Here is a 24,817-nt window from a genome sequence, read left to right on the forward strand (position 1 = left end):
CGCAGTGCAAACACCCATGCAATCCGATTCCAGTGAGGGGGAAAAAAAGGTCCCTGTACCTTTTTATGTGCGAATCCAATGTGAGTTCAGCCATACAACTGTACCGCCCTGGAGTTTGGTCAGGGAGCTCCTCACCAAATTCCTTGTCAGTAGTAGCTACTGTAGTTAATTGCTAGAGATCCACTATTTCTCCCTAAGTTTGGCCTGGTTGTACTTTTCTCTGCTGCTTCCAGGTGGCCGGGCACTTGGAGGTATTAGGTTGAGAAGGACAACTCAAGGTCAGGTTATGGGTATATGGGGTATCTCAGCCAATGGGTAGGGGTTTTCTTGAATCCCTTGGTCTCAGGGCCGTCTTTACTATTGATTGGAACACGGGCAAAACATTTTTTGGGGGCCCCCTCCCATGCAATTTCACTCTCCACCTGCTCTGAGACATACAATAAATAGAAGCTGGACTTAAAATCAGTTTACTGTATCAGATCAGGCAGCAATTGTGATTGGATGCCAGAGGTTACAGCATATCATTACTGCTTACTGACTGGTTGCTAGAAGTTACAGCACACATTACGGCTCACTGATTAGTTGCTAGAGGTTACAGCAAATGATTTCTGCTTGTTAATTAGTTGCTAGAGATTACTGTACAGTAATACTGCTCACTGATTGCTAGAGGTTACAGCACATCATCTTCTCACTGCAGGGAAGCATGATATTCATATGAATGCCACCTTTATTTACATATCAATGCAGATGCCACAGCTCTTTGCTTAGTAATGCCACTGCTATTTACGTATGAATGCCAGGTATTTACATGTAAACACAGGGTCTGCAGGTGAGTCATCTGTACACAACAGGGCTAAAACTTCAAGGGACAAGGAAATTTAAACTGGGATAGTTGGCAAGTATGAGGCAGCTGCTTTGGGCCCCACAACAATGACAAGGCCCAGGGCAGCTGCCCCTTTTGCCCTGCCTTAAAGACGGCCCTGCTTGGTCTGCTGGGAGATCATTATATTTGGGTGGAGTTAGGTGATCTCTGTTCTGTGCCACCCGGACTGCCATCTGGGTGGACATGTGTCATCTGCTCTCGGGCTGCTAGACCGGAGATTGGGCCTATCCCGGGGGCATCTGGCTGCCAGGCTGTGTGAGGGCCCATGCAGAAGTAAGAGGGCAGTGCAGGGTTGGGACTGCCGCTTGCAAAAGTGAAGGTTCTGCTGGCTGGAGAACCTGTCATGGTCGGAGGTAGAAGGGAAGCCGCCACCACTGAGGGACCAACCAGCTTTACCAGTGACCACAGTGAGTAACTGAAGCAAGTATCGGAGCAGTATTCTCACCGAACGGGCACGGTGGACAATCTGAAAACTTTAGGCGGTGATCAAGTCAGAGACCCAACCAGTACTGACTAGTGCTGTTCCCAAATCTCCATCATGGTCGTAATTATCTGGTTTGTTTATGGCTCCATACCATATATAGTGTTTATCACTATATGCTTGGCTGACTTAAGTGGTATATGCCTCTTTAACCACTTTCAGACCAGACCAATTTGTTGGTCAAAGACCAGACCACTTTTTGCGATTCGGCACTGCGTCGCTTTAACTGACAATTGCGCGGTCGTGCGACATGGCTCCCAAACAAAATTGACGTCCTTTTTTTCCCACAAATAGAGCTTTCTTTTGGTGGTATTTGATCACCCCTGCGGTTTTTATTTTTTGCGCTATAAACAAAAATAGAGCGACAATTTTGAAAAAAACGCATTATTTTTAACTTTTTGTTATAATAAATATCCCCCAAAAATATATAAAAAAACATTTTTTTCCCTCAGTTTAGGCCGATACGTATTCTTCTACATATTTTTGGTAAAAAAAATCACAATAAGCGATTATTGATTGGTTTGCGCAAAAGTTATAGCGTTTACAAAATAGGGATAGTTTTATAGCATTTTTATTAATAATTTTTTATTATTTTTTTTTACTAGTAATGGCGGCGATCAGCGATTTTTATTGTGACTGCAACATTCTGGGGGACCCATCGGACATTTTTGACACATTTTTGGGACCATTGTCATTTATACAGTAATCACTGCTATATAAATGCAGTGATTCCTGTGTAAATGACACTGGCAGTGAAGGGGTTAACCAGTGAGTGGCAGTGTAGGGGTTAAGTGTTCCTAGGGGTGTGTTACTAACTGTGGGGGGGTTGGGCTTTCATTTAGTGAACACTGATCTCTGCTCCAATCACATGGAGCAGAGATCAGCGTCACTAGTTGCTAGGCAGAATGGAGAAATGTTGTTTACAACGGCACTTCTCCATTCGGCAGCTCCGTGAGACGATCGCGGGGATGCCCCCGGCGATCGAGTCCACGGGTCCCGCGACCGGACTCACGGGGGTCCCGACCAGTGCGGGAGCGCGCCGCCGGCGGCGCGCTCCCGATGGCAGGGTGGCAAATTTAAAGGGACGTACATGTACGCCCATTTGCCTGCCCATGCCATTCTGTCGACGTACATCGTCGTGCGCTGGTCGGCAAGTGGTTAAAGCGGGAGTCCGCCATTTTTTTTTTTTAAAAGCCAGCAGCTACAAATACTGCAGCTGCTGACTTTTAAAATAAGGACACTTACCCGCCCAGCGCGCCCGCGATGTCGGCACCCGAAGCCGATCTCTCGATCGTCTCTCAGGTGCTGCCGCTGCCATCTTGGGTATGGGATATAGGAAGTGGAGCCTTTCGGCTTCATTTCCCGGTTCCCTACTGCGCATGCGCGAGTCACGCTGCACAATAAGGATGGTCCCGCTGCCTTCTGGATCCGTGTGTTTCCCAGCAGGCAGCGGGGGACTTTCGGAAAGGGGCGTAATCTACGCTCCTTTCCGCAGATAGCTATGCCGGAAGTGGGTGCAGATACCTGTACTGTACAGGTACCTGCACCCCCCTCCCCCCTGAAAGGTGCCAATTGTGGCACTGGAGGGGGGGAGGATTCCAATGAGTGGAAGGTCCACTTTAGGGTGGACCTCCGCTTTAAGTCCATCGGCTCTGGTAAGCCTTCTTACAACTGGCGGTGTCTTCACAAGATTCTCCTCCACTTATTTGTTCCCCCAACCACTTTCCCTTTGAAGACTCTTCAGATATGTTGCTTCATTATTAATTGATATTATCACGTGGTAGACTTTTTTTTTTGTCATTTTATGGACTTTAATTGTTTATTCATCCCCAGGGTAATTCCACAAGTATTTATACATTTTTGAATTTTTTTCACATTTGTGATACACAATTTTTCTATACAATATATTTAAAGAGGGAGTCCACTGGAAAAAAAATATAGTATAAATACTACAGCTGCTGACTTTTAATAAATGGACACTCACCTGTCCCAGGGTCCAGCGATGTCAGCAGCCGAGGCCGATCGATTGCTCGCCTCTCAGCTGCTGCCGTCGCCATTCTATGTGAGGGAATCAGGAAGTGAAGCGTTGCGGCTTCACTTCCCGGTTCCCTACTGCGTATGCGCGAGTCACGCAGTGCAATGGGAATGGTCCTCGCTGTCTCTGGAACCCGTGTGTGTCCCAGCAGACAGCGCGCCGGGACAGGAAGAAGCATAGACTCCCGTGGGAGTCTATGCCCGGAAGTGGGTGCAAATACCTGTCTTAGACAGGTATCTGCACCCCCCTGAAAGGTGCCAACTGTGACACCGGAGGGGGGGAGGGTTCCGATGAGCGGAAGTTCCACTTTAGGGTGGAACCCTGCTTTAAGTGAAGATTTTGTTTTTTTGTGAGGCTTGAAGGTATCCGAAGTGCCAAGCTAGGGACCGAGCGGGGAAGCGTGGGTGATGCAAAAGCCTTGAAAAGCTCATGGGATTCAGAGTCAGAGAATCAAAGAGTCCAGTGAGAGACTAGGGGGTCAAGGGGGCCAAAGAACTACAAGGAGAAGTTGTAGTAAAGCTGAGAGAACTGTTACGTTTGAATTAATAACTGTTAAATACTGTTGCCATAGGAGACAGCAATCCTGCATGTGCAGAAGTCCTCCTATTGAAGTCTCGGAGTCTGCCATTTGAAATTGAAACTACTTAAGGGTATCCTGGCCCTAACCCTCTTTCCCTTGCAAAATATAAAAAGGACTGTTAAAGAAATAAAACCTCTTTTGCATCCAAGAAGCTTCTGGCGCCCAATGACTTTTACCACCTTTGCACCCACTATGCCTCACAACCCACCATGTATTGAAGGATGTCAGCCATCTTTGGCCTTGAAGGTTCCCATTAGACTGGAGGAGATTAGAGATTCTGCTACACAACTGTATGGCTGAATTCGCATTGCAGACATCGCATCTGATCGGCACAGCAATGCAGTGCGAATCACATGCGATGTCTGTGTACACATATTGCTAAAACTGACAAGCAGACTCCTGCCTGTCAGGTGGAAGCATTCAGGTAGTTACGCTGCCAACTGATTGCTTCCACACTCCCCCGGTAATGGTGCCACGCCATGTATTCTGGGCTCTGCTTGCCCATCTGCAGGCCCAGGACCGACACGGTGGGTGCCAGCAGGTGGAGGGACTCTTCGTTTTATTTTTGGTGACCCGGAAAGCGACATGTATGACATCACTTCCGGGTCACCCTGTCACTTTCCCCTGGCTAGCGTAGAGGGCAGGAAAATAGCATAGCGCATATAGGGAAGCAATGTATAGCAATGCCATTTTCATTGCAATACATCCAGTGGAGCCTAGAGGAGACATGCAGGATCTTGTAGATCCTGCACGTCTCATTAAAGAGAACCTGTCACAAAAATATCAAATAGACAACTCTTTGTCCCCGATGTGATGAAAACAGTTAAAAAAAAAAAATTATGTATGAAAACGTTGATTGCAATACATGTCACATATCTCCGCACACGCCGGAGTGAGAGCCATAATTCTATCAAAAGGCCTCCTCCATAACACTAAACTGATGACCTATAGGGGACTTTTGAAGTGTCACATAGAAAATATAGGGTACTGAAGTTTATCACCCATTCAGGGGTCTGTACAAATTTAAGGTTTGGCATGTTGGGTATCTACTTACTCAGTGTAAACATTTATATCTTACCAAAAATGTGAGTAATTTATTAAGTTTGTTTGCCCTAAAATTCACTTTAGGCTGGGTTCACACTGCTGCGGGGGGAGATCCGGATGTGATTTGCAACGCAAATCACATCCGATCTCCGTAGCGATGCGAGTTCAGCCATACAGATAGTATGGCTGAATTCGCATCGCTCCGGCAGCAAACTCGCACGGGACCCTTTTTTTGGTCCGCAACAGAATCGGATCGCATGGGGGTTCACACCATGCGATCCGATTCCTGTGCGAGTCGGCAGATCGCACTGCGATATGCGGATGGATCTGGGGGTGTCATTAACATATCATTGACACTCCCAGCCGTCCGCATAGGGCAGTGTGAACTGCCGGCGGGAGTAATGCGATGCGGGAAAACGCAGCGGATTCGCGGCGTTCCCGCATCGCAGCGGTGTGAACCCGGCCTTAGTGTGTTTTTTACTGAACCTTCCAAGACCTTTGCGATAATATCATGTTACATAAAAAATTGGAACTACCATTCTCTAGGATGTCTGCTTTCAGAAGATATATACTGTTTGGGGGCCTATACCCATCTGTGCTGCTATGGAGCTCGTCAGATAAGGAAAATTACGGTATTTGAATTCAATTTTCCGTTTTTAAACATGTGCAAAAATGTAAAAACGTTTCTGGCAGTGAAAGGTTAAAGTTATACATTTTTCATGCATTTTTGTTCCCCTTTTTCAGCACCAAAAATGCATAAAAAACTGATCAGTGTGACAGGGCCCTTATTAACCACTTAAGCCCCGGACCAATTGTCAGCCTAAGGACCAGAGGTCTTTTTACAATTTCGCACTGCACTGCTTTAACTGGTAATTGCGCGGTCATGCGATGTTATACCCAAACGAAATTTGCGTCCTTTTCTTCCCACAAATAGAGCTTTCTTTTGATGGTATTTGATTGCCTCTGCGATTTAAATTTTTTCGATATAAAAGGAAAAAGACTGAATATTTTGAAAAAAAAAGATATTTTCTAATTTTTGTTATAAGAAAAATCGAATAAACTCAATGTTAGTCATACATTTAGGCCAAAATGTATTCAGCCACATGTCTTTAGTAAAAAAAAATGTCAATAAGCGTATATTTATTGGTTTGCGCAAAAGTTATAGCGTCTACAAACTAGAGTACATTTTCTGGAATTTACACAGCTTTTAATTTATGACTGCCTATCTCATTTCTTGAGGTGCTAAAATGGCAGGGCAGTACAACCCCCCCCCCCAAATGACCCCATTTTGGAAAGCAGACACCCCAAGAAAATTGCTGAGAGGCATGTTGAGACCATTGAATATTTTTATTTTTTTGTCCCAAGTGATTGAATAATGACAAAAAAAAATAAGTTTACAAAAAGTTGTCACTAAATGATATATTGCTCACACATGCCATAGTTATATGTGGAATTGCACCCCAAAATATATTCTGCTGTTTCTCCTGAGTACGGGGATACCACATATGTGGGACTTTTTGGGAGTCTAGCCGTGTACGGCATCCCGAAACCCAATCACTGCCATTGCGGGAATATTACAAACTTTTTTTTTTTTTTTGCACAAAGTTGTCACTAAATGATATATTGATCACACATGCTATGGGCATATGTGAAATTACACCCCAAAATACATTCTGCTGCTTCTCCTGAGTACGGGGATACCACATGTGTGGGACTTTTTGGGAGCCTAGCCGCGTACGGGACCCCAAAAACCAAGCACTGCCCTCAGGATTTAAATATAAAACGCTACCAAAAAAAACTGTTAGCGATCGCAGGGATCAGGCCTGACTCTGCGATCGCTGCAGTTATGTGTTTAGTGTTTTAGTGTTTTGTAAGTGACAGTGATCGATCGATACTGCACTTGGGTAGGCTGGGCGGAGGGGCAAAACGCAGATGCTAGCAGGTATCTGGGCTGATCCCGCTAACAATGCATTTTTTTGGAACCCTAAACTGCTGGGGACGCTAGTATAGATCTGATCAGATCAGATATTGATCCGTTCAGATACTATACCACTAAGGGAGGTGTATGCTTTGCGCATGGGTGTTAGCGGTACTGGCACTAACCTAGCACTGTCTGGGGCTACGCAGACCCTATCTGATCCTAAAACCTAATTGATATCACCTGCCGGGTGATCAGGGGATTAAACCTTTATTGGGTAATAAATGGTGGGTGCCCTGATGCTATAAAAAGCAAACTAACTAACCAGAGTCACCCGTAACACTTATACGGTGATCACTGGTGAAAGGGTTAACTAGGGGCAATCAGGGGGTTAAAACCTTTATTAGGTAGTATAGGGGGGTCCCTGACGCTATATAAAAACCTGACGGGGAACCTAAATAACTAACTGGCTAACCAGTGTCACCAGTGACACTTATACCGTGATCGCTGGTGAAAGGGTTAACTCTAGGGGCAATCAGGGGGTTAAAATCTTTATTAGGTAGTATATGGAGGTACCTAACACTATAAAAACCTGGCGGTGAACCTAAAATATAACTAGCTACCTAGCGGCACCAGTGACACTAATGCAGCGATCAGAAAAACGATCGCTTAGTGACACTGGCAAAAGGGGGTGAAAGGGTTACCTGGGGGCAATCAGGGGGTTAAAACCTTTATTAGGTAGTATATGGGGGTCCCGAACGCTATATAAAAACCTGACGGGGAACCTAAATAACTAACTGGCTAACCAGCAGCACCAGTGACACGTATGCGGTGATCGCTGGTGAAAGGGTTAACTCTAGGGGCAATCAGGGTGTTAAAACCTTTATTGGGTAGTATATGGGGGTACCTAACGCTATAAAAACCTGGCGGTGAACCTAAAAAATAACTAGCTACCTAGCGGCACCAGTGACACTAATGCAGCGATCAGAAAAACGATCGCTTAGTGACACTGGCAAAAGGGGGTGAAAGGGTTAACTCTAGGGGCAAGCAGGGGGTTAAACCTTTATTGAGGGGGGTAGGGGGCTACCCTGCACCTAACACTAACTGCCCTGACACTTTTTACTGTCACAACTGACACTAAATGCAGTGATCAGTAAATAAATGATCACTGCAATCAGTAACACTGTGACTGGGAGGGGAGGGGATTAGGGGGTGATTTGTGTGCCTATGTGTACCTACATGTCAGTGTAGTGATTGGTGCACTTACTATGTCTTCTCTCCTCGCAGTCCGGTCAAAAAGTCCGCCCGAGGAGAGTGACATCACTTCCTCCTGCCTGTGTTTACACTACACAGGCAGGGGAAGCTTCTCATTCGCCAGGAGCGATCGAGAGGGGATGGCCAGAAACCAACGGCTATCCCCTCATCCTGGATCGCTCCTGAAGCGAAACGGACCGCCGCAGCCAGCGGGAGGGGGTCCGATTGGACCCCCCACCCACTGGAAGGCAGGCACGTACGGGTACGTGCTTGTGCCCGTACATGCCATTCTGCCGACTTATTTTTACATGTGGCGGTCCTTAAGTGGTTAATTTAGAGGAGTGACTGTATGCAGCGCCAGGAGAACTCCGGTTCAAAATGGTGCCAGTGCGCTTATGCTGTATGGGGGAATGCACTCGTGTGCATGAGCCCTACAGAGTCCACTCACACTGATCAGTTTTTCAGTTAAAAAAAGCATAATAAAAATGCATGAAAAAATGCAGCCCTTTAACCGCATGCTGACCAGTCACCACAGTTGTACTGCGGTAGCATGGCTCGGCTGCGCGAATCGCCGTTATGTTACATGAGTAGCATAAACTGCCACTAGGGGGTTCTTGCCCCCACTCGCTCCCCGAGCCGATGCGAGTGCCCGGTGGTCTCAATCACTGCCGGGCTCCCGCAATCACTCGAGTCACACGGAGAACCGGGAGCTGTGTGTGTAAACACAGTTTATGGTTCTCTGAACAGGGAACTGACAGATCGTCTGTCCATACAGAGTATGGACAGCGATCTGTTAGTTTCCCTGCACAGTCCCATCCCCCCTTCAGTTAGAACACAAAATAGGATTCATATCAACCCCTCCCTTGCCCCCTAGTGTTAACCCCTTCACTGCCAGTGACATATTTACAGTAATCAATGCACTTTTGATCGCTAATGCCAATGGCCCCAAAAATGTGTCAAAATTGCCCAACGTGTCCGCCATAATGTTGCAGTCACGATAAAAATCGCTAATTACTAGTAAAAAAAAAAATCCCCTATTTTGTAGACGCTATAACTTTTGCGCAAACCATTCAATGTATGCTTTTTGTGTTTTTTTTTTACCAAAAATATGTTGAAGAATACGTATCGGCCTAAACTGAGGAAAAAAATGTTTATATTTTTGGGGGATATTTATTATAGCAAAAAGTTAAAAATAATGCATTTTTTTTCAAAATTGGCGCTATTTTTTTGTTTATAGCGCAAAAAATAAAAACCGCAGAGGTGATCAAATACTACCAAAAGAAAGCTCTATTTGTGATAAAAAAAAGGACGTCAATTTTGTTTGGGAACCACGTTGCACGACCGTGTAATTGTCAGTTAAAATGACGTAGTGCCGAATCGCAAAAAGTGGTCTGGTCTTTGGTCAGCCAAATGGTCCGGGGCTTAAGTGGTTAAATCCTTTGGAATGCTTCACACCGGTCAGTTGTGTTTCGTTGCATTTTTGGTGTGTTTGATGCATGTTAAAAAAATGCACCTCCTCATTGAAATGAATAGAAAATGCATCAACAACTCGCCTGCAGTTGCATTTTTTGAGTCATATGGCCAAGTTTCACAGGTGCATGCTGGGAAATAAGCACCCCGAAAATGCAACTGAAAGTGCATCAAAAATGTGGCACAAGAATATATTGCATTTATTGCATTTTTGTATGTGTTCTTTCGTTTCTGAGCCTGCGTAGTTTTTCTCTTACGTTTTTTTCCGTGAGAAAAAAAACGTACTAATGAAGCGAAAATCAGACGTTGAGTTCACATCCGACTAAAATCTTATAGTCTGCACATCCAGCTTTTTTCTGGCAAAAAAGCGGAAAATCGGCTGTCGAAAGCACTGTACTAACGATCCAGAAAACGTCAGACAGCTCGTCGTACGAATTTTTCCATCCGCATTTTATATCGCGTGTACAGGCCTTAAGATATACAAATATGTTGTAGCTAGGGTTGCCACCTCATCCCTTTAAACCCGCAACACATATGAATTACACAGGTTCTGAACCTAATTTAATGCAGGTAAGGCACCAAGTGAGTTTTATTACCACCGAACCAGCCACAGAACTTGTGTAATTCATATGTGTTCGGGTTTAATAAAGAGATGAGGTGGCAACTCTAGTTGTAGCATAAAATCCTGACTTTGTAGTCGCAGGTGGTGCATATAGCCCGCCAAAAAAAAGTAAATAGCTGTATGCGGCCATACTCAGGTGAATGAATATGCCTATCAACATTTATATATGAAGAAGAGTATGACGAATTTCCACCTCATCCCTTTACCACTAGGGATCCGCGAGGACCTGCTTTGCCGGGACGACGTCTATTGACGGATCGACGAAGCAAGGGGTCGATCCTGACCCCTTACCACGTGATCAGCTGTCAGCCAATGACAGCTGATCATGTGATCACAACAGAGCCGGCAATCGGCTATTTTCCTCCTCGCGCTGTCAGCGCGAGGAGAAAAAAAAAAAGCCGATCACCGGCGGCCATGAGAGGGACTTGAGTCCTGATCACGGCCAAGTCATCAGTGCCCACCTGCCCCCTGCCAGTGCCACCTAAATAAAGTAAAAGTGCCACCCATCAGTACCACCCATCAGTGCCCATAGTGCCACCCATCAGTGCCCACAGTGCACCCTATCAGTGCCCACAATCTGCCATAACAACAGTGCTGCACCTCATATGCCACATATCCGTGCCCATCAGTGTCATCTACCAGTGCCGCCCATCAGTGCCCAGCAGTGCCACCTATCAGAGCCACCTATCAGTGCCCATCAGTCCCATCTATCAGTGGTACCTATCCGTGCCACCCATCCGTGCCACCCATCCGTGCCACCCATCTGTGCCATCTTATCTGTGCCCATCTTTGCCCATCAGTGCTGCCTTATCTGTGCCCATCAGTGCTGCCTTATCTGTGCCTATCAGTACCGCCTTATCTGTGCCTATCAGTGCCACCTTAACCATGCCTATCAGTGCCCACCAGTGCAGCCTATCAGTGCCCACCAGTTCTGCCTCATCAGCGCATTTCAATGAAGGAGAAAAATGACCCGTTTGCAAAAAATTTTAACAAACTATTAAACATGATTTTTTTATTTATTTTTTTATTTTGCATCTTTTTTCGTTTGTTTAGCAAAAAATAAAACTCCCAGCTGTAATTAAATACCACCAAAAGAAAGCTCTTTTTGTGGGAAAAAAATGATAAAAATTTAATTTGGGTACGGTGTTGTATGACCACGCAATTGTCATTCAAAGTGCATCAGCGCTGAAAGCTGAAAATTGGTCTGGGCAGGAGGGGGGTTTAAGTGCCCAGTAAGCAAGTGGTTAAACTCAAACTTAAGGTTCTGTGGCTCATTAACCACTTTCAGACCGGACCATTTTGCTGGTAAATGACCAGAGGTCTTTTTACACTTTGGCACTGCGCTGCTTTAACTGGTAATTGCGCGGTCATGCAATGTTGTACCCAAACAAAATTTGCGTCCTTTTCTTCCCACAAATAGAGCTTTCTTTTGATGGTATTTGATTGCCTCTGCGATTTTTATTTTTTGCGATATAAACGTAAAAAGACCGCAAATTTTGAAAAAAAATGATATTTTCTACTTTTTGTTATTAGAAAAATCCAATAAACTCAATTTTAGTCATACATTTAGGCCAAAATGTATTCAGCCACATGTCTTTGGTAAAAAAAAAGTCAATAATTGTATATTTATTGGTTTGCGCAAAAGTTGTCACATCTACAAACTAAGGTACGTTTTCTGGAATTTACGCAGCTTTTAGTTTACGACTGCCTATCTCATTTCTTGAGGTGCTAAAATGGCAGGGCAGTACAAAACCCCCCCAAATGACCCCATTTTGGAAAGTAGACCCCCTAAGGAAATTGATAAGAGGCATGATGAGCCCATTGAATATTTTATTTTTTTGCCTCAAGCGATTGAATAATGACAAAAAAAAAAATTTTTTTTTTTTTTACACAAAGTTGTCACTAAATGATATATTGCTCACACATGCTATGGGCGTATGTGAAATGACACCCCAAAATAAATTCTGCTGCTTCTCCTGAGTATGGGGATACCACATATGTGGGATTTTTTGGGAGCCTAGCCGCGTACGGGGCCCGAAAACCAAGCACCGCCTTCAGGCTTTCTAAGGGCGTAAATTTTTGAGTTCACTTCTCACTACCTATTACAGTTTTGAAGGCCATAAAATGCCAAGATGGCACAAAACCCCCACAAATGACCCCATTTTAGAAAGTAGACACCCCAAGCTATTTGCTGAGAGGCATGTTGAGTTCATGGAATATTTTATATTTTGCCACAAGTTGCGGGAAAATTACAAACTTTTTTTTTTTTTTTTTTTTAACAAAGTTGTCACTAAATGATATATTGCTCATGCATGCCATGGGCATATGTGAAATGACACCCCAAAATAAATTCTGCTGCTTCTCCTGAGTACGGGGATACCACATATGTGGGACTTTTTGGGAGCCTAGCCGCGTACGGGGCCCCGAAAACCAAGCACCGCCTTCAGGCTTTCTAAGGGCGTAATTTTTTGATTTCACTCCTCACTACCTATTACAGTTTTGAAGGCCATAAAATGCCAAGATAACACAAAACCCCCACAAATGACCCCATTTTAGAAAGTAGACACCCCAAGCTATTTGCTGAGAGGCATGTTGAGTCCATGGAATATTTTATATTTTGCCACAAGTTGCGGGAAAATTACAAACTTTTTTTTTTTTTTTTTTTTTTCACAAAGTTGTCACTAAATGATATATTGCTCACGCATGCCATGGGCATATGTGAAATGACACCCCAAAATAAATTCTGCTGCTTCTCCTGAGTATGGGGATACCACATATGTGGGACTTTTTGGGAGCCTAGCCGCGTACGGGGCCCCGAAAACCAAGCACCGCCTTCAGGCTTTCTAAGGGCGTTACAGTTTTGAAGGCCATAAAATGCCAAGATGGCACAAACCCCCCCCAAATGACCCCATTTTGGAAAGTAGACACCCCTAAATTTAGGGGTACACTAGTGAGACTAGGTAATAAATGGCGGGTGCCCTGAAACTATAAAAAAATAACTAACCAACCAGCGTCACCTGTAACAGTTATATGGTGATCACTGGTGAAAGGGTTAACTAGGGGGCAATTAGGGGGCTTTATGCGGTAGTATATGGGGGTCCCTGGCGCTATAAAAAGCTGCAGCGAACCTAAATACCTACCTGCCTAACTAGCGTCACCTGTGACACTAATACAGCGATCAGAAAAACGATCGCTTATTAGGCTGGGTTCACACTGGAGCGATGCGGGAACGCCACGAATGCGCGGCGGGTTCCCGCATCGCATGCCTCCCGGCGGCAGTTCACACTGCCCTATGCGAACTGCTGGGAGTGTCAGTGAAATGTTACTGACACCCCCAGATCAGTTCGCATATCGCAGTGCGATCTGCAAACTCGGATCGCATGGTGTGAACACCCATGCGATCCGATTCTGCTGCGGGCCAAAAAAAGGGTCCCGTGCGAATTTGCGGCGGGTGCGGCGGGTGCGGCGAATGGCTGAACTCGAATCGCACAGAGATCGGATGTGATTTGCACTGCAGTGCGGTGCGAATCACATCCGTTCTCATAAACCGCTGCAATGTGAACCCAGCCTTAGTGACACTGGCGACGGGGGGTGATCACGGGGTTAAACCTTTATTGGGGGGGTTAGGGGGGTACCTTAGAACTAAAGGGGGCTAACCCTAACTGCCCTAACAGTTATTAGTCACAAATGACACCCGCCGGGTGATCAGGGGGTTAAACCTTTATTAGGTAATAAATGGCGGGTGCCCTGAAACTATAAAAAAATAACTAACCAACCAGCGTCACCTGTAACAGTTATATGGTGATCACTGGTGAAAGGGTTAACTAGGGGGCAATCAGGGGGCTTTATGCGGTAGTATATGGGGGTCCCTGGCGCTATAAAAAGCTGCGGCGAACCTAAATACCTACCTGCCTAACTAGCGTCACCTGTGACACTAATACGGCGATCAGAAAAATGATCGCTTATTAGGCTGGGTTCACACTGGAGCGATGCGGAAACGCCGCGAATCCGCGGCGGGTTCCCGCATCGCATGCCTCCCGGCGGCAGTTCACACTGCCCTATGCGAACTGCTGGGAGTGTCAGTGAAATGTTACTGACACCCCCAGATCAGTTCGCATATCGCAGTGCGATCTGCAAACTCGGATCGCATGGTGTGAACACCCATGCGATCCGATTCTGCTGCGGGCCAAAAAAAGGGTCCCGTGCGAATTTGCGGCGGGTGCGGCGGGTGTGGCGGGTGCGGCGGGTGCGGCGAATGGCTGAACTCGAATCGCACAGAGATCGGATGTGATTTGCACTGCAGTGCGGTGCGAATCACATTCGTTCTCATAAACCGCTGCAATGTGAACCCAGCCTTAGTGACACTGGCGACGGGGGGTGATCACGGGGTTAAACCTTTATTGGGGGGGTTAGGGGGGTACATTAGAACTAAAGGGGGCTAACTCTAACTGCCCTAACAGTTATTACAGTCACAAATGACACCAATGCAAAAAAAAAAAAAAAAAAAAAAAAAATGACATTGGTGTCACTGTGACTGGGGGGCAGGGGTAATTGGGGGGGTGATCGGGGGGTAAAGGGGGGGTGTGAGTGTGCCTGGCATGTTCTACTGTGTGTGTGAGTGTTGGTGCAACTTACTGATCCGCTCTCCTCCGTGTCGGAACGAAAAATACCGACACGGAGGAGAGAATACATCACTTCCTCTCCTGTGTTTACATTACAGGAGAGGAAGTGATGTCACCGGGGATTTCTATTCGTCGGGAGCGATCGCGAGGGGGTGGCCATGAATGAATGGCCGTCCCCTCGTCCGGGATCGCTCCCGTACGAATACCGACCGCCGCAGGCACCGGGCGGGGGCCCGATCGGGCCCCCGACCCGCGGGAGGCAAGGGACGTACATGTATGTCCTTATGCCTGCCCGTGCCATTGTACCGACGTACATCGGCGTGCGGCGGTCGGCAACTGGTTAAGGTGTAATTAAACTCACTTGGTGATTTATCTGCATTTAATTAGCCTCAGAACCTGTGTAATTGAAAGGTGTTTGGGTTTAAAGGGATGTCCTCTAATATGGCCACATATAGCCATTCACATCTATGGCTGGACGTGTCACCTTTTTGTGGAAAAAACACCAGTATTTTTTACGCTACAGCAATGGTCATCAACCCTGTCGTCAGGGCCCACTAACAGGCCAGGTTTTATGTATTACCTTGGGGGAGATGCAGACTAGAGTACGGCAATCACGGAGCAGCAAATGATATCGCCTGTGATTTACAGTAATTCAGTTATCTTGCAAACCTGGCCTGTTAGGCCTTATTCACACCTATGCATTTTTAGTGCTTTTTGAAAATTTGCACTACAGTCCATTTAAAATGGTTTCCTATGGAACACGTTCTGTGGTGCAAATCTTCAAAATGCAAAAAACACTAAAATTGCATAAAGTGAATCAGGCCTTAGTGGCCCCTGAGGACAGGGTTGATGACGACTGCGCTACAGCATACATAAGATCAGACCCGATTGGTCCATTTCTGTTGTCCCTTTTCTATGTTTTTCATACAGGCCCACTTTTCTATTTTATTTACATTTTACAACAGGCCTGGGATTGCTTATACATCATTTTACGTGTGTGATTTTCTAAACATTTCTAAAACCAGTGTGTGCACTTTTCACATAAACATCTTCCTCATGATTTCACAAGGTCCCTCTCCGCCTACAGGAGGTGCGGCCTGGTCAGGCTCAGTTCCTGGAGACACTACGTCTATTATATACCTTTGGACTAGTACAGAGAGGTGCAGGTACTGAATGCTGCAGAGTGCAGACCTTCATAGACTTTTACTTTACAGCCTCATATTGATATGTTATGTTTACAGTTCTGAGTAATCTGCATACTTTCATTTCTCTAGGTTGGGTTTTATGGTGCAGATTCACTTCCACATTTGTCTGTGTAAGACACACGGAAATCTTCATAGTTTGATAGCTGATACAGATGATTGTACAAAGTGGAACAGACGACATCAATCTGCAGGTAAACAGATTAACATCAGCCAACAATTTATTGCAGACTCGATCCTGCTTGATTTGCAAATAGCTTTTAAAAGTGTATGCCTGTATCTATATTGTCTGTTTTATTCCTGAGCTATAGGCCTCATTCACACAGGCGTACATCTGAGCAGAGGGCTGAATTCATGCACCCAGCTGGTAAAAATTAGGCAGCAGCTGCATGTTTCATCTTGTATGGCCAAGTGTTTACATCCGTACAGGGATGAGGGCTCAGCTAAGGACGCAGTATATATGCAACTAGATCTATGCATCTTTCTGTTATGGCCTTATTTACACGGGGGGTATGAATCTGTACCCCTGCGCTTGGGGCCATGCACCCACACGGATGTCACTATGGGAGCAGCAACTATGTCCAGGCAGCTGTTGCGTCTTGATTAAGGATGAGCTCCGGCGGGTTCACATGCTCCACATGCAGAGCCAGCCAGGAAGTCAGCGCAGCGCTATTCACAGGCAGTGAGACATTGCCGACTTCCTGGCAGGCTCTGCACGTGGAGCATGCGAAACAGGCCTGAGCTCATCCCTATTAAGGATGGGCTTGCAGGCCCATGTGCCCAATTCCCCCAGGAAGCTTACACTGCGCAGCGCTAATCCCAGGCAGTGAGACATTTCCCATCTCTGCAGCGGATCAGGAAGTGTCTCGCTGCCTGTGATTAGCGCTGCACAGTGTAAGCTTCCTGGTGGGCTTGGGCATGTGGAGCTGCGAACATGTCCATCCTCAGTCCTAATTGACAGCAAATTGGAGGCCCACACCGGTATGCATGAACGCTTGCGCATCTCCATATAGTAAACCTGGCTGCCGTGCACTATACGGAGTTATGCATTCCATGTGAAGCCATGTGACTCGGGTTCAGTTCACACCTTTTGTGTATTTTTTTTTTTTTTTTTTTTTTTAATGCTTTTTGCAGAAATGGGCTACAGTCCATTTAACATGGTATCCTATGGGACACGTTTACAGCTATGCTTTTTTTTTTCAGAGCTGCTGCCTTTTTGGAAAGGGTCATTGACTTTTTTTTTTTTTTTTTTTTTTTAAAGCAAAATGAGGCGTTATTGGTTTAATAGACTTCAATGAAGAAGCTGCAAAAAAAAAAAAAAAAAAAGCATGCAGTATGCTTTTTTTTGCTTGCGATTTATTTTTTATTTTTTTCTAATCCACTCAACAACAAATTGGCCCAAAAAAACCCATAAAAAACGCATCAAAAAACATGTGAAAATGCATTAAAAACGTGTGTACAAAAAAATGCACTGCAGAAACGGATCAAAAGCAAACTACTTTGGTGTGAACCAAGCCTTAAGCCGCATACACATGATCAGACTTTCCGATGGGAAATGTTCGATGACAGGGTGTTGGCAGTAAATCCGACCGCGTGTATGCTCCATCGTGCAAATGTTGGATCACAGGTTTTCAAATTTTCTGCATTTGGATTATCATTATCCCGTAGTTTTTAAGATCAAAAATACAACTATGTTGTTCTTTGTTAATTTTACATTGTATTTTTTTTAAATGTAACTACCTACTCCCAAACTGTCCATTTGAAGTAAAACATAGCCAAGTATTATTCTCCAAATTTTTTTTTTTTTTTTTATTGTGCATTAAAAAAAGAAAACAAATAAAATTAGACATGCTATCTGCCAATAGAACTTAACCAAAAGTGCATTCTATGCATCCAAAAATATACCTAATCAAATCATTGTTCAACCAAAAAAAATGCCAAAGCAATAACTCCAAGGCCAATGATAAATAATGGCTGGTTGATGAATGGCCATTCAGAAATGAACTGAAAAGCGCCAAACTTCTAACATAACAAAAATTATCAGGAGGAGCCCAAAGGGTGGCGCTAAAGAGCTGAAAAACCACGTTGTACATCTAGTAAGTCACTACGTTTGTAATTTTTGGCCAACAATTATGTGGCTGTGTGTATGCAAGACAAGTTTGGGCCAACGCCCTTTGGACAAAATTCCCAGTTTTGTTGGTCAACAATCCGATCATGTGTATGAGGTATAAGATTCTTGGATGTACAGGAATAGGTATGAGCACAGTCAGGTTTGGACACAAGTCCAAACCTGCCTGAGCTGTCCCTTCTGGGTGGTTGCCAAAGCCAATAGCCAATCCTAGGCATTCCCCGCAGCCACATGTATGCAAGGGTTGCATATATGTGCAACTGCAGTGAATGCCTCCGCTGCCTATGATTTTACAGCTTCCCAGTGGGATATTTCAGGTGGGGTTGGATTTGTGTCTGAGCCCATCACTATATGGAATAGTTTGTAAAACCGCTGCATCTCTCAGCCCGTCACAATACTCTTTACAAGCGTGTGTCTATGTACACATTGGACTGAGCGTTTTCCCACATCTGAAACTGTGGCTAAGCCCCTGTTCACACCTGAGCATTTTGTTGTGCAATTCCTGAAGCAGGACAGTTCTCGGGATGAGGAATCCCGTTATCATCAATGGATCTGTTCATATCTGGGAGTTGTGCGACTTGTTGGGTGAAGCACAGAAAAATATACTGGCTTCTTTGGGGCAGAATCATGTGCTTTTGGTTGTAAAGATTTGAATAGGAGCACCTGAAAGACGCATGTTTACGCAAGTATTTTAGGTGCCAAAAATGCGCTAGTCTGCTCCTAGGCTGTAGTGCAGGGTAACACATGTGCGTTAAATGTACCACTGTGGTCTGGCATGGTGTGACTGGGCCCTAAAGTGTTGTACAGAACTTTTCTACCCTTAGAAAGCACATACAAGAAATGCACCACCACATGTAATGTCTGCCCCCCCCTTCCCCTCCAGTATTCATTGCATTGCCAGAAGCCTCCAAACTCACCTCTCGGGTTAGGCTTCATGTACACGGAACGTTGTTTAACCTCTCCTGAATGATTTAACTTGAGAGCTAGAAACCGGCGTCTAAAATGTCCATTTAGCCACGTTTGCATCAAAGCATATTATAAAAATGTGTGTGGCACTAACCCCCGAAGGAGCTGTTGTTTTTATTTGGGCTTACCGTCGCCTCACCTGCTTGCTTCTCCGTCTTGGGGATCCCATGGTAAAAATGGCCCAAAGAATGTTGAAACTGACACTGAATCCTCTTTTGGGTTATTTATTTAGATAAACACAGACTCTTAACTGAGGGTAGAGGGTTAGGGGTGTGTTCAGGCACTTAAATTTCAGGGTGAAGATATTGAGAGAATCCAGAGAATAAAATGGTTCCACACTGGATTCAACAACTCCCGGATAGACCTCTCTCACTAGGCCTAGCAGCCGGTGGGATGTCCGGTAAAGTCTCTGCCACAGACTTGTGAGATACACTTGAACGTTACTGAAGGATGTGGATAAATTTAAAGAACTGACATACGGTACCAGTTTCTCTCAGCCGATCCGGCAATACCGTATGAGTGTTGATCCAGGCTACATCCTTCAACTAAGCTTCCAGGTTCCTCCAGAGAAGCCAGCCTTGCACATGGCCTTCTCCTAAAAGTTCTTCAGTTGCTGGGCCTCTCCCTTCTGGTGAGACGGCACCGGACCATCCCTGGATCAATAGGCCCCGAAATTCGCTCGGTGCAAACTCTGCTTTGTTTTATGACATTTGTGAAGCACTATTGAAAGCTGGACCCTAGTGGATGACGTATGAATTTGGGATACCTAAAGAGGGAATACCTCCTTAAGGCTTTTTGCTCAACTGTGTCTGGTGAGTTTAAACCCCGAAAGGGGACGTGTCACACGCGGTGAAATCCTGCCATTATCTGGTGGAAGTGATATTAACAGCACTTTGAAACAACCACCGTTATCACCTTGCAACGTTGACTAAACCAATACAGTCACTTTTTCTGCACATTAAGGACTCTTCTTTTTTAACTTTATATGGTTATTTCTTGGACTTTATTTAGAGCGCTGTTTTAATACTGAAATTTTCAGGGATCGCATTGATTTCTGTATTACTTTTTATATATACACAGGGTCATTTATAGTAGTTTCTAGGCAATTGAGTTTAGAGGCTTTTTTTTTTTGGAACCCAAAAAAATGCATTTTAAAAGGCATTTCAAATGCTAAGCGCGGTTACCCGCGTTATGGTCTAGAAGCGTTTTAAAAGGGAAACATTTTATTTATTGCTTTTGAGCCTGGAAAATGCTAACGACACACCAAAAACTCCATTATCATTGCCTGCAAGCTTTATATACCATGTGAAGTTGAGTCACCAACAGACGTTCCTCTGGTGGCACGCTTTTCCTCATGTTGGTGTCCATGCGAACTAGACGGGGTCTAACCTTTTCCAAGAGAATGCCAAAGGTGGCAATTGACATGCGTGTAAAATAAAATAAAAAATCTCTGGGTAATTACGCATCTGAACATAGATATTAGAAAGTATCCTGTGGACATGAGTTGAGCCATCAATGGATGTGTCCAGTAGCAACAAATCCTGGTCCTCTCATGCAATTTTCTACATCTTTTGGAGCCTCAGCAAAAGCAACATCAGGAGCATTTCCTCACACACGCTCATCATGGGATCCATATTAACAAACCAACCAAAGAAATAACAGCCGGCTACAAGCACTGTTCTCTCACAGAATGGCTGAAATAGTTAATACATACGTGTTTTTAGTGCTTTCTAATCATTTGGGAGGGTCTCCTGAGGTTATCTTTAGTAAAGCTTCTGAACGCAAACGTGGCTAAAACACACGTTTTTAACGTGGATTAATAGCTGTGCTGTTCCAGCGAGGTTGAGAAACGTCCCTACATGAAGCCTTGCAACATTTACAAGCATTTCGCATTTCAAATGCCTCTGAAGATGTGTCTGAACCCATTTTTTTTTTGCGTTCCAAAAAAGGTTTATACAGGGGGTCCCCAACTTACGAACGCCCGACTTACGAACATCTCCTACTTATGAACCGGGCGCTGCAGGGAATCAAAATGGGGACCATTTTGCCCAGACATGGCCGTTCTGCGCATGCGCAGCCAGGCGGAGCCTCGGAAAATGACGGAAAACATCGGAAATGTCCATAATTTACCACGCATGTGCAGAATGGCATTCAACGGGACATCGGAAATGTCCATAATTGTCGTTCTGCGCATGTGCGGCCGACTTATGAATATTTCCGAATTACAAACAGGAGGACCGTCCCTAACAGGTTTGTAACCCGGTGACTCCCTGTAAACTCAACTGCCTAGAAACTAATATAAAAAAAACCCTGTGTACATTTACTGAAAAGATAACATAGAGAGTTCAGGGGCAGCTGTAAAAAATGCCCAACTGCTCATAAGCGTCCGTTTACCAGAAGTAGTGTACATGAGGCCTTTAAAGTTTGGATGGTATATGCTGGAAGATTCAGGAGTTTTTTGTTTGTTTTGTTTTTTAGTGTGTATACAGCGGGGAAGGATTAGAAACCCTGTCTACTTCTATACAGGATTCCATTAGAGCAGGGATATGCAATTAGCGGACCTCCAGCTGTTGCAAAACTACAAGTCCCATCATGCCTCTGCCTCTGGGTGTCATGCTTGTGGCTGTCAGTCTTGCAATGCCTCATGGGACTTGTAGTTCTGCAACAGCTGGAGGTCCACTAATTGCATATCCCTGCATTAGAGGAATTTCCCCTAACTTCCTGTCCTGCTGACAATCGTTTCACTAGACAGGAAGTGACAAGAAATCTGACAGGGGCTCTACCCTTCCCCTACTCAATTTCTGTTGTCTGTGTTGCTGTGTCAACAAATGCATTTTTACTGCAATCCAGGGCTCCATTAGAGACATTACCCTCAACAAGTGTTCTAATCTTTCCTGCTTCTAGAACGAAAAAAAATCATTATTTTGGCTGGACATATATTTTGTAGTTCATTCACATTTAGTTCACACCAGTGCACTGTGGATTGACCACAGCATGGGTGCAGCATGATTATATCCACATTTTACACATGGCTCATAAACTTCTATTAGAAGTGCATTTTCTGAAAGCACATCAAGGATGCAGCATGCAGGACTTTGATGCGCTTTCATAAAAAATGCACTCTCTAATAGACTTCAATGGGAGTGCGCTTAAAACTGTGTGTAAAACGTGGATAAATCTCGCTGCACCAAAACCTCAGGGCACCGGTGTGAACCCGCTTTTATGCTACGTGATAAGCATAAAGTGTTAGCACAGGTTATTGTGTCACCGCTAGAGATTTTTAAGATCCATACATATATCCCATGTGAATAGGAGATGTAATTTATTTATGAGCCCATAGTGATTCTAGTGCTCCTGCTGTCCTGTCCTTCTTTAGTAGTCACTTGGTGCAATAGAAGTGCCTTTAAATTGAACCAGACCTGATCTAATATCTTTCTAAGGTACTGGCCTTGTGCAAATATTCTTGTACTGTTTGCAGATATTTGTGTTAGGCGCTTGTGTCCCAGTGAGCACTCTTTCTAGTTGCAGGTACAGTATTACGTTGGGCCTTCATTTCTATACATGTTAACATTAAGTCTCACCACTCGGTGTGCTTTTCCCCGGCCCCTTGAAATTAATGTTAAAGCGGCACAATCCCACTGGGCGTCTCCGGGATTCTTGCCGCAATCCCACTGGGCGTCTCCGGGATTCTTGCCGCAATCCCACTGGGCGTCTCCGGGATTCTTGCCGCAATCCCACTGGGCGTCTCCGGGATTCTTGCCGCAATCCCACTGGGCGTCTCCGGGATTCTTGCCGCAATCCCACTGGGCGTTTCCGGGATTCTTGCCGCAATCCCACTGGGCGTCTCCGGGATTCTTGCCGCAATCCCACTGGGCGTCTCCGGGATTCTTGCCGCAATCCCACTGCGGGTCCCCTGGTTTTTTTGCCGCAGGCCTCTGCTTATGTTATAATACCACTGCAAGTCTCCAGGGTTCTTGCCATAATACTGCTGTGTGCAAGGAGAAAGATGGGAAGCACCCTGGATTGGCATGACCATTGCTGGTGGTGTATCGGGGCGCTTCTAACATGCACATTCTCAGCAGTGGGATAAATGAGTTCTTGTGCACATGTGCAGGACTTGTCATCCTGTGCTGGCTAATCAAGACATCCACAGACCTAACACCTAGAAGAAGCCAGGAACATGTCAGAGCCTATTCAGTCTCTTTTGAATTGTACAGGTCCCCTTTATATGGCCATAGAAAGCAGAGGCATCAATTTTAAGCCTTGGTAGCCTTGGTATGTGCAGCCAGGATCATTTAATAATGACTGGATCAGCTTCACCGTCCTATAACTGCGGATGCTGCTAAAGATCAGGTTCTGGGGTCACTTCCTGTTTTCCAAACTTTTCATTATGGAGCAAATATATCTTTGTAGGCTGTTAGCATAATAATATGCTTTACTACCGATTAAATTGTATCTACAGGTTAAACACTTCATTTCTTTTTTCTTTTTTTTTTTTTAATAGACTAGAGAAGGATCATAACCCCTGTTATGTTTTCTATTGTTGTCTGTATCCCTGCTGGGTTGATGGGTTGATTCTCTTTTTTTTCTTTTTTTTCCCCCAGATCATTTAACATTAATGTAAATGTTCTGGTTCTTAGGCAAGCAGTTTCTGCACCCCAGAGGATCTTCATGGTTTCCTGGACTTGTAGTGTAATGCAACTATTCCCAACTGGGGTGCCACAGTGTCCTGGTTGAGAATTTAGAGTGCACGTTACTGTCTGCTCTCTCTACCGACAGTTGGGGCGACTTCATCCTGGGTGGTGATCTGCTCTGTCAGTTCGTGTGGCTGTTCATCAAATGTGTACAGTGCCTTCCAAAAGTATTCATACCCCTTGAAATTTTCCACAATTTTGTCATGTTACAACCAAAAACGTAAATGTATTTTATTGGGATTTTATGTGATGGACCAACACAAAGTGGCACGTCATTTTGAAGTGGAAGGAAAATGATAAATAGATTTCAATTTTTTTTTACAAATGTCTGAAAAGTGTGGCTTGCATTTGTATTCAGCCCCCTTTTTACTGATACCCCTAACTAAAATCTAGTGGAACCAATCGTCTTCAGACGTCACCTAACGAGTAAATAGAGCCCACCTGTGTGTAATTTAATCTCAGTATAAATAAAGCTCTTTTGTGAAGCCCTCAGAGATTTGTTAGATCAGTGGACATCAACCCTGTGGTCAGGGCCCACTAACAGGCCAGGTTTTATGTATTACCTTGGGGAGATGCAGACTAGAATACTGCAATCACTGAGCAGAAAATGATATCACCTGTGATGTATTTCAGTTATCTTGCAAACCTGGCCTGCTAGTGGGCCCTGAGGATGGGGTTGAAGACCACTGTGTTCGAGAACCTTAGTAAACAAACGGCATCATGAAGGCCAAAGAACACACCAAACAAGTCAGGGATAAAGTTGTGTAGAAGTTTAAAGTAGGGTTAGGTTATATAAAAGAAAAATTATTTATATATGTATATATCGATCGCCCAAGCTTTGAACAGCTCACGTAGCACTGTTTGATCCATCATCCGAAAATGGGAAAGAGTATGTCACATCTGCAAACCTACCAAGCC

The 24,817-nt window shown here is 44.8% G+C and overlaps 1 protein-coding gene across 2 annotated transcripts in view; it reads left to right on the forward strand.

Moving 5' to 3' along the window:
* The first annotated feature begins 15,964 nt into the window (after positions 1-15,964).
* TMEM106A (transmembrane protein 106A) overlaps positions 15,965-24,817 on the forward strand; it is an 87,257-nt gene continuing 78,404 nt past the window's right edge. For both annotated transcript variants that reach the window (XM_077459808.1, XM_077459809.1), the window contains exons 1-2: positions 15,965-16,075; positions 16,184-16,305. The gene's annotated coding sequence lies outside the window, so the exon portion shown is untranslated. The remainder of the gene's footprint in view (positions 16,076-16,183; positions 16,306-24,817) is intronic.

The sequence above is a fragment of the Lithobates pipiens genome, unplaced genomic scaffold (genome assembly GCF_037356315.1).
Source record: "Lithobates pipiens isolate NorthernLeopardFrog02 unplaced genomic scaffold, aLitPip1_a1.2 Scaffold_28, whole genome shotgun sequence".
NCBI classification, from domain to species: domain Eukaryota; kingdom Metazoa; phylum Chordata; class Amphibia; order Anura; family Ranidae; genus Lithobates; species Lithobates pipiens.